This window comes from Phoenix dactylifera, unplaced genomic scaffold (genome assembly GCF_009389715.1).
Source record: "Phoenix dactylifera cultivar Barhee BC4 unplaced genomic scaffold, palm_55x_up_171113_PBpolish2nd_filt_p 001702F, whole genome shotgun sequence".
Lineage (NCBI taxonomy): Eukaryota > Viridiplantae > Streptophyta > Magnoliopsida > Arecales > Arecaceae > Phoenix > Phoenix dactylifera.
In genome coordinates this window covers 27,687-43,388 of record NW_024069001.1, presented here as the reverse complement: position 1 = coordinate 43,388, position 15,702 = coordinate 27,687, and the positions used below count along the sequence as shown (strand labels likewise).

The 15,702-nt window shown below is 40.5% G+C and overlaps 1 long non-coding RNA gene across 5 annotated transcripts; it reads left to right on the top strand.

Moving 5' to 3' along the window:
* The first annotated feature begins 3,776 nt into the window (after positions 1–3,776).
* Positions 3,777–13,309, top strand: LOC120108994. 5 transcript variants are annotated; one of them, XR_005510084.1, is made up of 4 exons: positions 4,061–5,798; positions 9,846–10,330; positions 10,434–10,833; positions 10,972–13,309. It is a non-coding gene; the product is annotated as an uncharacterized LOC120108994 (long non-coding RNA). The 5 variants fall into 5 exon arrangements; XR_005510083.1 differs by having other exon boundaries at positions 10,963–13,309; XR_005510081.1 differs by lacking the exon at positions 10,972–13,309 and having other exon boundaries at positions 4,063–5,798; positions 10,434–10,521; positions 10,599–10,876.
* Positions 13,310–15,702: the final 2,393 nt, after the last annotated feature.

Sequence of the window (15,702 nt, the reverse complement as noted above, 5' to 3'; positions counted from 1 at the left end):
AAAATGGCTTTTCTAAATGAAAGTCTGCCTTGTCCAGTTTAAAAATAGACATGAGGCAGAATTTAAAGACGATAAGTTAGGACCAAGTTGCAATTTATGAAAGTCGAATTTGGTGCCTAAAGCACCTAATCTAGATGAAGGCTCAAGTACGAACATATCCTTTGTGCGGAAGAAGCGTATGATCATTTTGAGATCTATGCAGATAGTTGGATGGTGCATTTGTAGTGATTTGAGATGTGCTGTGGATTATCGTGCAAGGAGGAAGGCGCATCCTTGTTGCGCGCGTGCAATGCGGTCGCGCTCCTTCCTAGAAAGGTGTCAAGTGGGCGGCACCTTGTTTTGGAACAGTGTGTTCCATCTGGTAGTAGATGGATGGTTGTCTCCGGAGAGTAATTTATTTTATATCATTACTGGAAAGTAACTTTAGATGACTTAGTCATCTCGAAGCAAGCTTGGCATGATCAGTTGTTATTAAATAATATGATAAAATCCATTCTCTCCTCTTTTATGGATTCAAGGCTCCTTCTCCCTCAAGGGAGGTAAATCCAATTGGTTCAGTGCTTAGGATTGGCATCCATCACGTGGTGGGTGGATGATTATTGGTGGAGAGTAATATTTTTAGGTTTGGATGGGATGGCTTGAACAATTAGTCCCTGCAAGTTGCAATGGCCTTGATGGCCCTTCCCACCTAACTTGTCCGTATAAAATAGTTTTATATGGTTATGTCCACCCATGATACCATCATTTGAGAACAAAACTTAAATAAGCGGGCTACTATGGCATATCTTGCATGATGTAACTTTTATTTTTCTATATTTCTTCTTGCACCCATCTTAAAGTAAAAATTCAAGTTAAACAAGAATAAAGCTCCTGCTATGTCGATCTCGTAACTTTATAAAAAATAAATACGAGATAATTAATTGCTAGGTAAATATCATCTGGCCATATAGAATATACTATGTTGCCACATACCGAGTCCGTCAATCTCGTAACTTTAAAAAAATTAATACGAGATAATTAATTGCTGGATGTGTATCATCTGGCTATAAAGTGTGTACTATAAAAAGAATGTTTTAAAAACTGTATATCGATTTACCGAAAAGTGTGCATTGGATCACTGTTAGGTATGCAACAGATAAGCTTGCAATATTGATGAATATGATATTCTAAAAAAAATGTATTAATTTGCTTGCAAAGTGTGTATTAGGTTACCAGATGACTAATTTGCTAAGTATGTATCATCTGATCGTATACTATATACTAGTGATACCTTCTTCTAGAAATTATGTGTCGATTTATCTAGATGTATGTATTGACTGACTAAATAATTAATTTATTTGGAGTGTATTACTTGGCTATATGGTATGTACTAATTTTTTTTTTTTTAGCTATAGAATTGACAACTCTGTTAGTAAAAAAAAATTTAACTTTTGGATTTTTTATTTAAGATGCGCACCAAAAAAACTGTGGCAAAAAGAAAATCCTTCTCATATGATTTTTGCTCATCATTTGCCATTTTATATAGTTTTGTCCAGCTCATCCCATCTCCCCTTGTTTTGTTCACTGTAATTTAACCCGTAATTGGGCTGGATAGCTAGAAAATAATAAAAAAGAACATACTCCATGTGCCAGTTTCTCCAGTGGCCTCCTGGAGTGGGAACACAACTTTCTAGCTTCCCTAGGCGACCAAATGCATTGCACATCCGACGCGCGCGGTTCCAAACCAGCCAGTAATTTTTGTTATTTTTTTCTTTATTTTACGAATGCTGCCGAGCTGTTTCTGTCGTCACTTCTCTCAGATTCTTTTACAGTTGAACGAGGATTTAATCTAGAACAAGTGGAATCACGTCCATTTCCTCTCTACCAATCTTATATATTTAGCTTTAGCAAAAAAAAAAAAAAAATCTTGTATATTTAGGTGCTTCCCTGATCAATACACGCTTAGTGATGCACTATAGAATATCTTGTAGTTATTTTGCTATATTTCTTCTAGTGCCCATCTTAAAGAAGAAAATCTAAAAGTCAAATAAGAATAAGGCTCCTACTACATATCGAGTTCGTCAATCTCGGAATTTTACAAAAAAATAAATATGACAGGATTAATTGCTAGGTATGTGATGAGGGGCAAAATAGATCGTCCAACCCACAACAAAAGGGGCACCCAACTTCGGCCCAATAAGCACCGACGCCGACCAAGCGTGTTCTCCGTCCGACCCAGAATCAGCCCGACCTCGGACTCCGTCGAAAGCTCCCTCGACCTCCTGTATTCGCCGACTCGCCCGACCAAGTCTGAAGCGTTCTCTCCAGTAATGTGCTTCGACCCTTGAGCCCGGGGCACTCCGCCTGGCGCACCTCGGAATTCGAGGTGCTGGGCTAACCACACCACCCATCAAGCCGACCTTATCGAATGCATGATGCGACCTCCCGACGTGCACGCCCACGCCCTCCTACGTGGCCGTACGTTGCAATGTCACTACGTCACGCTTTACTAGCTGGCCGACGACAGTCAAAGCACAGCTCTGTGACTACTCCAGCCATACCCTGCTACGCTTGTCAACACCTTACCGTTCTCCAGAACGAGGGTACCGCACGCTACCGGCCAGCTCTAGCTACATGCCATTCGGCTCAGAGCCATTCCCCCTCATGATGAAGGCATACAATGCCTCCGTTACCTGGGTCTCTCCACCGGGACTCTAAATAGCCCCGTCAGGTAACGCCCAAGGAGGGACTCTTTCTCTCTTGAGAAAAACCAAATATACACCTTCCTAACTTAATCATCGGAGGGCTCTCACTGGAAACACCGGTAAGGCTTTGTGCAAGTACACCGGCGTGCAGGTGGCGGATCTTACCTTCTTTCCTGACGCCTCGGCGGTTCCTTCGACTCCTCCGGCGTGGTCACCCTCAGGCCAGATTTAAACCACAAACAGTATGTATCATCTGATCATATAGTAAGTACTGTAATATTACATACCGAGTTCGTCGATCTCGTAACTTTAAGAAAAAAAAAATACAAGATAATTAATTGCTATATATGTATCATATGGCCATATAGTATGTACTGTAAAAAATATGTTCTAAAAACTGTATACCAATTTACTTGGAAGTGTGCATTAGATCACTAATAGATGTGTAACAGATAAGCTTGCTGTATGTATTGGAAGGTCAACAAGTACGTATCACCCACCATATCATGTGTATTGGTGAACATAATATTCTAAAAAATGTGTATTAATTTACTTGCAAGTGTGTATTAGGTTACTAAATGACTAATTTGCTAAGTGTGTATTATTTGGTCAATACTGTTTACTGGTAAATACTTTGTTCCGTAAATTGTGTATTGATTTATCTAGATATGTGTATTGACTTAATAAATAATTAATTTATTTGAAGTGTATTACTTGGCTATATAGTATAGTATGTACTGTAATTTTTTTTTTTTTTAAGCTATTGAATTAACAACTCCGTTAGTAAAAAAAAAATAATTTTTGGATTTTTATTTAAGATGCGCACTAAAAAACTTTGGCAAAAAAAGAAAGCCCGCTCCATATGTTTTTTTGCTCATCATTTGGCATTTTATATAGTTATGTCCAGCTCATCCCTTGTTTTGTTCACCATAATTTATCCCATAATTGAGCTGGATGGCTAGAAAATAATAAAAAAGAACACGCTCCACATTTCAGTTTCTTCAGTTGCCTCCTGGAGCAGGAACACAGCTTTCTAACTTCCCTAGGCGACCGTATACATTGCACACCCGAAGCAGTTCCCAAACCAGCCAGTAATTTTCGTTATTTTTTATTTACTTAACCAATGCTGCCGAGCTGCTTCTTTCGTCGCTTCTCTCGGATTCCTTTCAGTTAAACGAGGATTTAATCTATAAAGAGTGGAATCACGGCCATTTCTCTCTCTGCTAATCTTATATATTTAGGTGCTGCCCTGATCGATGTGCGCATAGTGATGCACTCTCTCCGGCGACAAAGTCATCCTACTTCATTGATCCCAGACATTTCATTGCTGGTGACGCTTCCTTTCAAGGGCTGCCTGGTGATCAGAGGTGAGGATGGACTGTCCTTACTCTTTTATAGTTATGAAGGAAACCCCAAACTTTTTAGAAATTCACTTTGGAATATTACTCCTGTGCAATAATATATATAGCTCCAAGTTTAGAAATTCAATTTGGAATATTACTCCTGTGCAATAATATAGCTTCAAGTTAGATCGTGCTGCATGATTTGTCACTATAAGAAAATGGTCAACGGAGCGACAAAATATTTTGCTACAAATTATAATTTGTTGCTAATAAGTATCATAAAAAAATGAAATAAAATATATGTCATGAAATATCATTTAAATAGTATTTTAGCAACAAAATTATATTTCGTTGGTAATTTGTCACCAAGAAATTGCAAGGGAGTTTGATGGCTGAATTCTTTTTGATGAACTACCAATATTTCTTCGAAGAACGGATTTCTGGAGATGCGTTCTTCCTGGGGAATCCGAGTTTCTATGCTCTTCAAATTGGACCAAGAGATCTTTCTCAACCGTAGAAGATTGAACTAGCTGTGACCAGTCCACGCTACTTGCTTTGGACCTCTTAGCTGAAGGCAGTTTCCGTATCCAGTCAACTGAGGACCTGATGGCTTAGGACCAAGTTGCAATTGATAAAAGTAGATGATCAAGGCTGCCATCAAGATGTCCCCATAGACAGTCTTATATTAATACCATATGCTTAAATGTACATAACAGTTGCGTATACGGATCTCTTCTAAAATGGCTTTTCTAAATGAAAGTCTGCCATGTCCAGTTTAAAAATGGACATGAGGCTGAATTTAAAGACGACAAGTTAGGACCAAGTTGCAATTTATGAAAGCCGAATTTGGTGCCTAAAGCACCTAATCTAGATGAAGGCTCAAGTACGAACATATCCTTTGTGCGGAAGAAGCGTATGCCTCCGCGATTATCCACTGATCATTTTGAGATTTGTGCAGATAGTTGGATGGTGTATTTGTAGTGCTTTGAAATCTGTGCAGTGGATGATCGCGCGAGGAGGAAGGCGCATCCTTGTTGCGCGCGTGTAATGCAGTCACGTTCCTTCCTAGAGGGGTGTCAACTTGGCGGCACATTGTTTTGGAATGGAGTGTTCCATCTGGTAGTAGATGGATAGTTGTTGCCGGAGAGTAATTTATTTTATATGATTATTGGAAAGTAACTTTAAGTCTCCTTTCATGTTCAAGATCTCTCCTCCATCAAGAGAGGTAAATCCAATTGGTTCGTTGTTTAGGATTGGCATCCATCACGTGGTGGGTGGATGATTATTGGTGGGGATTAATATTTTTATGTTTGGATGGGATGGCTTAAACAAATAGTTGGCTGAAAGCTGCAATGGCCTTGATGGCCTTTAGCTTTATATGGTTATGTCCAGCCATGATTCCTATCATTTTAGAAAAAAAAATCATATGGAGGGGCACTATAGAATATTTTATGGAACACAACTTTCAACTTCCGGAGGCGACCGTATACATTGCACACCCGATGCGGTTCCCAAACCAGTGAGCAATTTTCGTTATTCTTTCTTTATTTTACCAATGCTGCCGACCAGTTTCTTTCCTCACTTCTCCCGAATTCCTTTCAGTTAAACGAGGATTTAATCTAGAACAAGTGGAATCACGGCCGCTTCTGTCTCTGCCAATCTTATATATTTAGGTGCTGCTCCGCCTAGTGAGAAAGTCATCCGAGTTCGTTGATCCCAGACATTTCATTGTTGGTGACGCTTCCTTTCAGGGGCTGCCTGGTGATCAGAGGTGAGGACGGACTCTTCTTACTCTTTTATAGTTATGAAGGAAACCCCAAGCTTTTAAGAAATTCAATTTGGAATGTTACCCCAGTGCAATAATATGACTTCAAGTTAGATCTTGCATGATTTATTACTATAGGAAAATGGTCAATCAGCCACAAAATATTTTCCTACGAATTACACAATTTGTCGCTAATAAGTACCACAAGAAAATGAAATAAAATATTTGTCATGAAATATCATTTAAGTAGTATTTTTAGCAACCAAATTATATGTCGTTGGTAATTTTTGTTACCAAATTTATGGCGCCAAATACTTCTACTCCGGCCTTTTGGTGGTAATTTTATTGGAAACAATTTATGATATTTTTGCAATGAAAAATTATTGTCATGAATACCATAACTTTTTATGATAATATATTTTTATCATGAATTAATTATTAATTTTGATGATGATATTAGAATCATTTCCAAATATATACTTATGGATACAAGAAAATAAAAAAAATATCAGCAATTTTTTTGACAAGTTAGTTTTGTCACTAATATTTTTTTATATTTGGCAACAACATTATGTTTCGTTGCAGGTGGATCTTTATTTTTTGGTGAGGATAATGTTTCATCACCGAAGATTTATTTATTGCTGATGTGTATAATTTTGTCGCATAATATAAGCTATCTAGCGACGAAATAGTATTTCATCATACATTCTTCAGTATATAAATTTACGATAAAAATTATTTTCATTGCTAATTATCTAATTAACTATTAACAATGATAATATTTTGTAGTTAAACATACCTTTATTGGTAACATATATATTTTTATCGTAGAATACGAACTTTTTAACAACAATTAGATTTTATCACCTATACATTATCGCATAACTTTTATGATGAAATAGTTTTTATTGCAAATTATTTATATAATTTGTTGATGACAGTAATTCATCGTTAAATATATATATATTTATTGGCAACATATAAAGTTTTGTTGCAGAATATTGACTATTTAACGACGTAATGGAAGTTATCATCTATATATCATTGTAAACTATAGTTTGCAACAAAAAGAATCATGAATTATCTATTTTTAAAAAATTATAATATATATATAATTATATAAATATATTGAAATTATTTTAAATATTTTTTAAAAAATAAAAAATATTATCCAGGATAAAATAAAGTCATTTAACTTTTATTTTTTGTTAAAAATAAATGGATTGAATTTTATAAAAATAATTAATTATTAAAATATGAAATACCATAATACATTTGAAATGATTATATTTTATAAAATGAATAAGTTTTCAATAAGTATAATAAACAATATTTTTTTATTACAATCTAAAGGTGCTGTAGTGGTTGAGTAGTAGGTAACAAATTGAGATGTCATGGGTTTGATCCTATCTATATATCCAGATGCATACACATGATTTTTAGATCTAACTTTTTTCTCACAAAGTAGATGTTTAGGCAAAATCATTTACTCACTTTTAGTGACAAATTATTTTGTCATGAATTATGTATGTGTTAACGACAACATTCATTTCGTCAATATTTGCTGACGAATTACTATTTTCGTCATAGATGACTTTTAGTGATGGGGCATGGTTATGAACCTAGCAACAAATTTTTTTTCGAATCTAGCAATGAAATTTTTTTCATCATCAAATACTTGAAGCGACGAAATTTATTTTTTAGCAATATATTTTTTTGTTGATAAATGTATAAATTCTTGTAGTGTGTAATCTTATCTATAATACTTAAATATGAAGTATGTAGAACATAATACCATTCTTGGTTTGTCTTTTATGTGAAAAACCATTCTTGGTTTCTTAGAGCTTAATTTCTTGAATATTATTAAGCATATTGATTACCATTGTTACTGTCTTAGTTCAAATATGATTGATATTTTCTTTGGTGCACTTTCCTTCTTTGCTACATTGTTCGGTTAATATTGATGTACATATTGTTGGAAACGTGATACAAAAATATATAGAATCAATATATTTCTTTCTATTCCCTTATTTTATCAAATATATTGGAAAGAAGCTATCCTGCAGATTTTTCTTTTTCAAAAAAAAGATCATTCATTTTTTTTTAATTTCAATAGTGATCTTTGTGATCTATATATCTTTCAAAGAACTCTTACCTCTCAACAGTAGTTGTTAACTGAGTTGCTTAATTCTCTTCACCTGAAAGGCCTCAAATTCAAACTTGAGTGGTGAAGTATGCAAGGGAGTGATATCAACCAATTATTCTAACAAATGCTAGCCCTAACTTTTTATTAGTAAGAATGAGAGTTGGATATTCAAGATAAATAAGATTCATTCTTTCGGCATAACAATGAGAGTTTGCCATCCAAGATAAATAAGTTTAGTTCTTTCAGTCATGTCAAGGTAAGAAAAGAATTGGATCGTCACATAGATTGTACATCTAATTCCACAACTCTTGGTGTGCTGCTTCCATTCCTTACTACATGTTAGAAAATAGTGTACTAGTCTATTAGAGAAAGTAGATAGGATTAGCTTTACGTCCCATGTCCATTGTGTGAAAAAAATATCATGGTTGCCACTCCTGCAACCTAAACTTGTTCCCATCATAGCCACAAGTTTAGTGCTCAAGAATATTTTGACAAGATTACGAAATAATTCAGCAAAAATTCAATAAAGTTTAAAAATCAAAATACATTAGTATGTAATTATTTAAAATTGTATAATGTATGTAATTATTTAGAATTATATATCTTACATCTATTTAGAAATCATATATATTAAATTAGTAAAAGTGTATCAAACCTAGGAATTATGACGAAGAGTGCTAGGCAATATTGTGTGGAAGGATGAAAAGAAATAAAATTTGGAGAACAGAGTAGGACAGAGGTGAAGAAGCTTAGAAGTAGGGCTGCAAGCAAGACGGGTAGGATTGGGGATAGGAACAACCCATACCCAATGCATATTCAAATCAGGTCAAAAAATGAACCTAAACATAACCTAGTTTCCTTCAACTTAGATTAGGTTAGATTTAATAGTAATTTTATAAATCCATCAGACTTGTCATATCAAATCAAGTCAAAAATAATTCAAAGTCAAATCATAATAAATACATACAAATTCATTATGTAATTATATCATAAATATCTTATGCAATAAAATAATGGCAAGCCACATGAAAACATTATCAGAAACATATTTTAAGTAGGATTTTCATAATTATAATCAACGATATAAATTATTAACAAATTATTAGAAGACTAAAAAGAGTACTATATAAGACAACCAAAATATAAGAATAGAGAAATATATAAAAGCTATAAGGTGGCAAATAAGAAAGTTAAGAAGATGGTACGAGAGGCTAGATTCAAAGCATATGAAGCGTTATATCACAAGTTAGAAACTAAGAATAGAGAGAAAGATTTTTTAAGATTACAGACTAAGAGGAAAGGAAAACTAGAGATTTGATTAGGTTAAATGCATCAATGATAAAAATACATAAAGTTTTGATTAAGGAGGACAGGATTAAAGAAAGATGGAGTGGTACTATTTTTATAAGTTATTCAATAAAGTCATATAAAATATTTAGGATGCCTTACTAGTTCCATTGAGGATAGAAATATTAAGTATGCATATAAAATTGAGTATCTGAGATAAAGGAAACAACATAAAAGATGAAAATAGAGAAAGCGGTTGGACCTGATGAAACCTCCACTATAGGAAAAGTCGGTTTTACCGACGCTTTTTTGCCGACGCTTTCCACAAGCGTCGGCAATATTTGGTCAAGCGTCAAAATTTGCTGACGCTTGTAAAAAGCGTCAGCAAAGGACGACGCTAATAAGCGTCGGTGTAGTCGCCGGATAAGACGACGCTAAAAAGCGTCGTCGGAAACGAGCCCTCTCTCTCTTTCCGTTTTCCCGGCCACCGCCCTCCACCCTCAACCCATTCCAGAGTTTTTTAAGAGGGGATCATCATCCCCATTCCTCGTCCATTCCTCGTCTTCTCTCTCTCTCTCTCTCTCTCATCATCATCGCCCCCCCTCCCTAACCCCCTCCAGATTCAAGAAGCAGAACGGCTCCGGCGATGATATCTTCGCCCGCCTCTTCGCCGCCTCCTTGGATCCCGACTTCGCCCCCCTCTCCCTCGAACCGCGGATCCTCAAGTCCCGCCTCATCGCCGGCGAGACCCTCTACGGCCTCTTCCTCCTGCGCTCCTCCCCGACCCTCGCCGAGATCGCCGGCCTCGCCGGCTACGACTACGTGGTCGTCGACATGGAGCACTTGCTCTGGCGGCATCGCGGAGGCCCTCCCCTGCCTCCTCGCCCTCGCCGCCGCCCGCACCCCGGCCATCCTCCGCCTTCCGGAGCTCTCCGCCACCTGAGCCAAGAAGGCCCTTGATCTCGGCCCCCAGGGACTCATGTTCCCCATGATCGAGTCCCCCGGCACCACTGTTATCCTTCTCGGTTTCTAGCACTACCTGGTTATGCTTGGCACCACTGTTATCATTCCTACTGCTCTTGTTCCTCAGATGGGTGGAGGAAATGTTTGACTTAATTACACAAATATGCATGATCCATGAGGTTGATGGTTCGTTTAGCTTTTGTTTTCAAAAAAAATTGTAGGTGAAACCACTTTTATTGCTTTAGGATGAGAAAGCTCAGGTGATCCAGACATTACTGTTTGTGGCCGGCTTAAACACTCTGTTACAGACCTTGTTTGGAACTCGTTTACAAGGTCAATTTTCTAAACCAATTGGCTATCTTGGTTTCTGAACAAAACACTTGAAAATACTAATGAGATTTCATGAACAGGCCTTCTAGTGTACATTGGGACAAGTTTCTTCTCTTTAGGTTCTTCCAAAGCTTCCTGCCTTTCTTTGTGTTTGAAGTATGATATCTGTTGTAATTGGAATGTAATTATGCTCTGTCAGGTTTTTAATTTTAAGTAGGTTGAAGAAATATAATAGGAGAGACGGGTCTGGACTGTCAAGTCTCTGTGAAGGATTTGGGGTTTTGTTTGATTTTCTTGCATGTGCTTCTGAAGCAGGTATCTCTTAGTTATGGAAATCCTAGTTGCAGAGATTTATTCATGTCAGTGGTTGCTTTTAGGATTGTTTTTGCAGCTCAAATTCATGGATTATGGTTGAAATACGGATGTACCTCTTATGAGTCCCAGAGACTGCAGGGTTGTCATGGACGCAGAAGATCTGTATCTGCAGGGTTGTCGGCCGAAAACCCAAAACTGGGAATGCTTTGGGCTTTCCTGACACTTTAAAGCGTCGGCAAATGTCGTTTTTGCCGACGCTTCTATTAGCGTCGGAAAAGCCCTATTTCTGCCGACACTTTCTCTTAGCGTCGGCAAAAATCAGACCCACGCCCACCTGCCCGACGTTTGACCCATGCTTTGGGGTGCGTGGGCTGGAAATTCGCCAACACTTAAAAGCGTCGGTAGAGCCAAAAAAACCGTCGGAAGATATCCTTTCTTTTGTAGTGCTCTATTAAGATTTGGAATCATTTAGGTAAAGTGAAAGTAACTTGGTTGACTAATTTATTTAATAAAATTTTAAATATTAAGAAAACATCTGATGAATGGAGGAAGAATATTATAATATTATAATTTATAAATATAAAGGTGACATTCAAAATTATTCTAACTATTATGGTATTAAACTCATGCATTTTAGAATAAAAGTTTGGGAGAGGGTGTTTGAGCAAAGATCAAGATGTGATAGAAAAATATAAGAGAATTAATTCAATTTGATTCTAGAAAGTTTGACTATGGAAGTCATTTTTCTTCTACGGAGATTAATAGATAAATATAGAGAAAAGAGATATGATCTTTATACAACTTTTATTAATGTAGAGAAAGCATATAATAGAGTTTCTAGAGAAGTTTTACGGTACGTATTAGAAAAAGAAAGAAACTTTCATTGGTTATTTTAATATGATTAAAGATATGAATAATAGAGCGGTTACTAGTATGAGAATTATTGATAATAATAAGTAAGTTTTCATTCATAATAGGTTTACACCAAGGTTCTACTCTAAACCACTACCTTTTGCGCTCATTGTGGATCAGCCTATTGGGCATATTTAGGATGATATTCCTTAGTGCATACTATTGACAGATGTTATAGTCTTGGTAAATGAAACTAAAGTTTGAAGTAATCGTAAATTGCAATTATATAGGTGGAATTAAAATTTAAGAGCTATAAGTTAGGTAGGACCAAGATAGAATACATGCAATATAGTTTTAATAAAATTAGAAATACGAATGAAAGTGAAGTAAAAGTTATGGATTATAGAGTTCATAGGATTGATCATTTTTTATATTTTGGATTCATTATTCATAAGGAATGGGAGACTAAAAATGAATGTTATCCATAGGATTAAAGCAGGGTCAATAAAATGCAGAAGTGTAATTAGAATATTATGTGATCATAAAATACCTAAGAAGCCGAAAAAAAATTATAGGGCAGTCATATGACTAGTTGTGCTCCACGGTACATAATGTCGAGTAGTTAGAAAATAACATATCCACAAGATGAGTATGGCCGAAATGAGAATATTGAGATAGATATATGGTAATGCAAGAAAATATACAATAAGAGATAAAGTTATTTGTAAGAATATGGAAGTAGCACCAATGGAGGATGAACTGAGAGATGAATGACTTACATGGTTTGGGCATCTATAACATAGATTGAGGGCTGTACCAGTATAAAAGAGTAATTTCATGCATATAAAAAAGAGTGGATAGAGGCAGATCAACAATTACATAGGATAAATAATTGAGAAGGACTTGATAATCGTTGCAACTTTTAGAAAATATACTTTAAATCGAGTAGAATGGAGGAAAAGGATTCATATAGTCGACCCAAACTAGATTGGGATTAAGACTTAGTTGTGTATATCATCAGAAGAAGACTTATATTTCTTATATTAAACTAGAGTATTGAAATATATGGTATACTAGTTTTCTATCGGTCTAGGTTAGTTCGGATTCAAATAGGAAATTTAAGTATCCAAATCTAATCCATTTTTAGAACATGTCATGTGTTCAAATCCAAACCTAATCCAAGTAGTTTTGGTGCTGGTTGGAATGAATTGGTTTTGGATCAGTGCCAGATTGGAGATAGATCAATCCACTTGTAGGCCTATATTTGAATGAGAATAAGTGGAAGATATCTAATCTTCTTTGTTTTGTTTTTGAAGAAAAAAACTTTTGGAAGAAAAGTCATGAAGGCAACGGAGAAAAGTCGGAAAGTGGAAAAAGTTTCACCCCTATTTTCTTCTATAAAAGATATCTTATAAAAGATATCTCCCATGTCAAATCACTCTTCCCTATATGCCTTAGGCTTGCCTCAATCATTACCTAGTGTTACGGAGGAACTTAGCCGCCATGCCCCACGTGACCGGCACGCGCACCCAGGAAGACTACGGCAGTCCCTTGATCCAGTAATCCGACCCCGAATCGGATATCTTCGGCTCCGCAGTCCGACCTCGAGTCGGCTGCCCCTAGATCCAACAGTCTGACCCCGAGTCGGATAACTTCGGCTCCGCAGCCCGACCCCGAGTCGGCTGCCCCTTGATCCAGCAGTCCGACCCCGAGTCGGATATCTTCGGCTTCGCAGCCCGACCCCGAGTCGGTTGCCCCTTGATCCAGCAATCCGACCCCGAGTCGGCAATCTCTCGACAACGACAGGCTGTTCCTCTGAAGCACGCCGCGGCCCTCTGCTCCACTACTCCCTGCAACGGTCGTATCCGGCGCTGCTCCACGATCCCCTGTAACAGCCGTACAAAGCGGAGCTCCACTACGCCCTGTCATGGCCGTACCCAGCGCTGCCCCACGACGCCCTGTAACGGCCATGTCAGTGGCAACTCCATCGTGCCACACGATGACCAACCCCCCGGAAGGACTCCCCAGCCTGGTATATATGCGGCTGGGGGGAGAAGGGGGGAGGTAAGCAAAGATTTCCCAGAGTATTCTATTACTCACTACTGCTATCTCTCCTTCTCCTTCAACCCTCTCTGACTTGATCGTCGGAGGGCCCCCACTACCCCAGTGGTGGTGCGAGGCTTGCTTGCAGGTTTCCCGGTGGAAGGTGGAGCGCAACCAACCCAACTCCAAGGGAACCCCGTTCACACCGCTGTGCCAATCATTCTCGGTTTGGACCACCAGCAACAGTTGGCGCTAGAGGAAGGGACGAATCTCAGAGCGATCGTAATGGCACGGCGAGGTGGTCGTGGAGCTTCCAATGCCTCCGGTCGCGGGGCCTCTCGCGCCTCCGGCCGGGAGGCCGCTGCGTCTCCAACACACTCTCAGCAACACTCCACCGCCCCACCTCCCATTCAGATGGTCGAAGCCGCTCAGTTCGACCAGTTAGCCCAGCAGGTTCGCACCCTCGCGGAGGCAGTGCAGAACCTGCAGGGTGTGATGTCTCGGGCGCCGCAGCGGGCCCAGGAGCCGCTGCTCCCTGAGCGCTCACCTGTCCTCCTCAACCCGCGCTCCTTCCTCTCCCATGGGGAGGAGTGCCGGCGCGAGGAAGATTCTCGAGCACGGTCCATTCCGCCGGGACCTTCCCATCGGAGCTGCGCGGGGTACGAGAGGCGGGCCCGGGCGCGTTCCCAGACCCCCCAGTCCTCAAGGAACCCGCGCTCCAGTCGGTCCCCCTCTCGGTGCTCCTTGTCTCCCACCCATCGGTCGCGCTCCCTGGACCGGCGGGTGGACGATCTCCACCGACAACTCCAGGTCCTGAAGGGCCACTCCAAAGATCCCTTCGCCGACTTGGAGATCTCCTCCCAGCCGGCGCTTGCCTCGAGGATCCTGCGGACCCCGAATCCGCCGGGGTTTAAAATGCCGGCGATCGAGCCCTATGACGGGGCGGCGGACCCGCGGGATCACGTCGAGAGTTTCAGGACCCTTATGCTCCTCCACGGAGCATCAGATCCTCTCCTCTGCAAGGCCTTCCCGGCGACCCTTCGTGGCCCGGCAAGGGCGTGGTTCGCCGGCCTGGAGGCTAACTCAATCTAGTCCTTCGACCAGTTTACTCGCCTCTTCATCACCCATTTCGCCGTCAGTAGCCGGCGGCGACTGGTCTCCGACTCCCTCTTTGATGTCCGGCAAAACGAGGGAGAAAGCCTGCGGGATTATCTTACCCGCTTCAACAAGGCTACCCTGGAAGTCCGGAACCTGAGCCAGGAGGTGGCTCTTTCAGCCCTGAAGCGTGGCTTCCGAAAGGGCAGACTCACCTTCTCCCTGGACAAACGCCTGCCGCGGAGTTTCCCGGAGCTGTTGTCCCGGGCGAACCAGTATGCGGACGCCGAGGAGGCGGCCGCCCACCGGAGCAAGGAGGCCGCCGAGATCCCTCCAAAGCTCGGGAAGAAAAGGCGAAAAGAGGTACGCCAGAGGAGGAGCCCGACGCCTCAGCGTCGGCGCAGAAGCCCGTCGCCGGCGAGGAACCACGGCGCCCCACGCCCTCGTTCTCCGCCCCGACGTTTCAACCGGTACACCCCTCTCCTGACTCCCCGGGCCCAGATCCTTATGGAGATCAAGGGGTGGGAGGACCTCCCGGCCCCGAGACAGATGAGGAAGATCCCTGGGAGGAGGCCCTCTCGGGCGTACTGTGAGTACCACCGAGACCACGGCCACGACACCGAAGACTGCTTCCAGCTTCGGGACGAGATCGAGGCTCTCATCCGCCGGGGGCGCCTCGGTCGATATGTGAACGACCGACGTCCCCCACAGACCCGCGTCCGGCCGATCCGGCCCCTCCGGAGCCTCGGGAGCAGAATCGACCCGTCGCGGGCGTGATCCATACTATCACTGGGGGCTGCTCTCGGCCCGTGAGGAGCGCAGGGGGCTCGGCGGAAGCATCAGGGGTGGCCGTCGCGAAGAGGCCGAGGGTCGGCAATG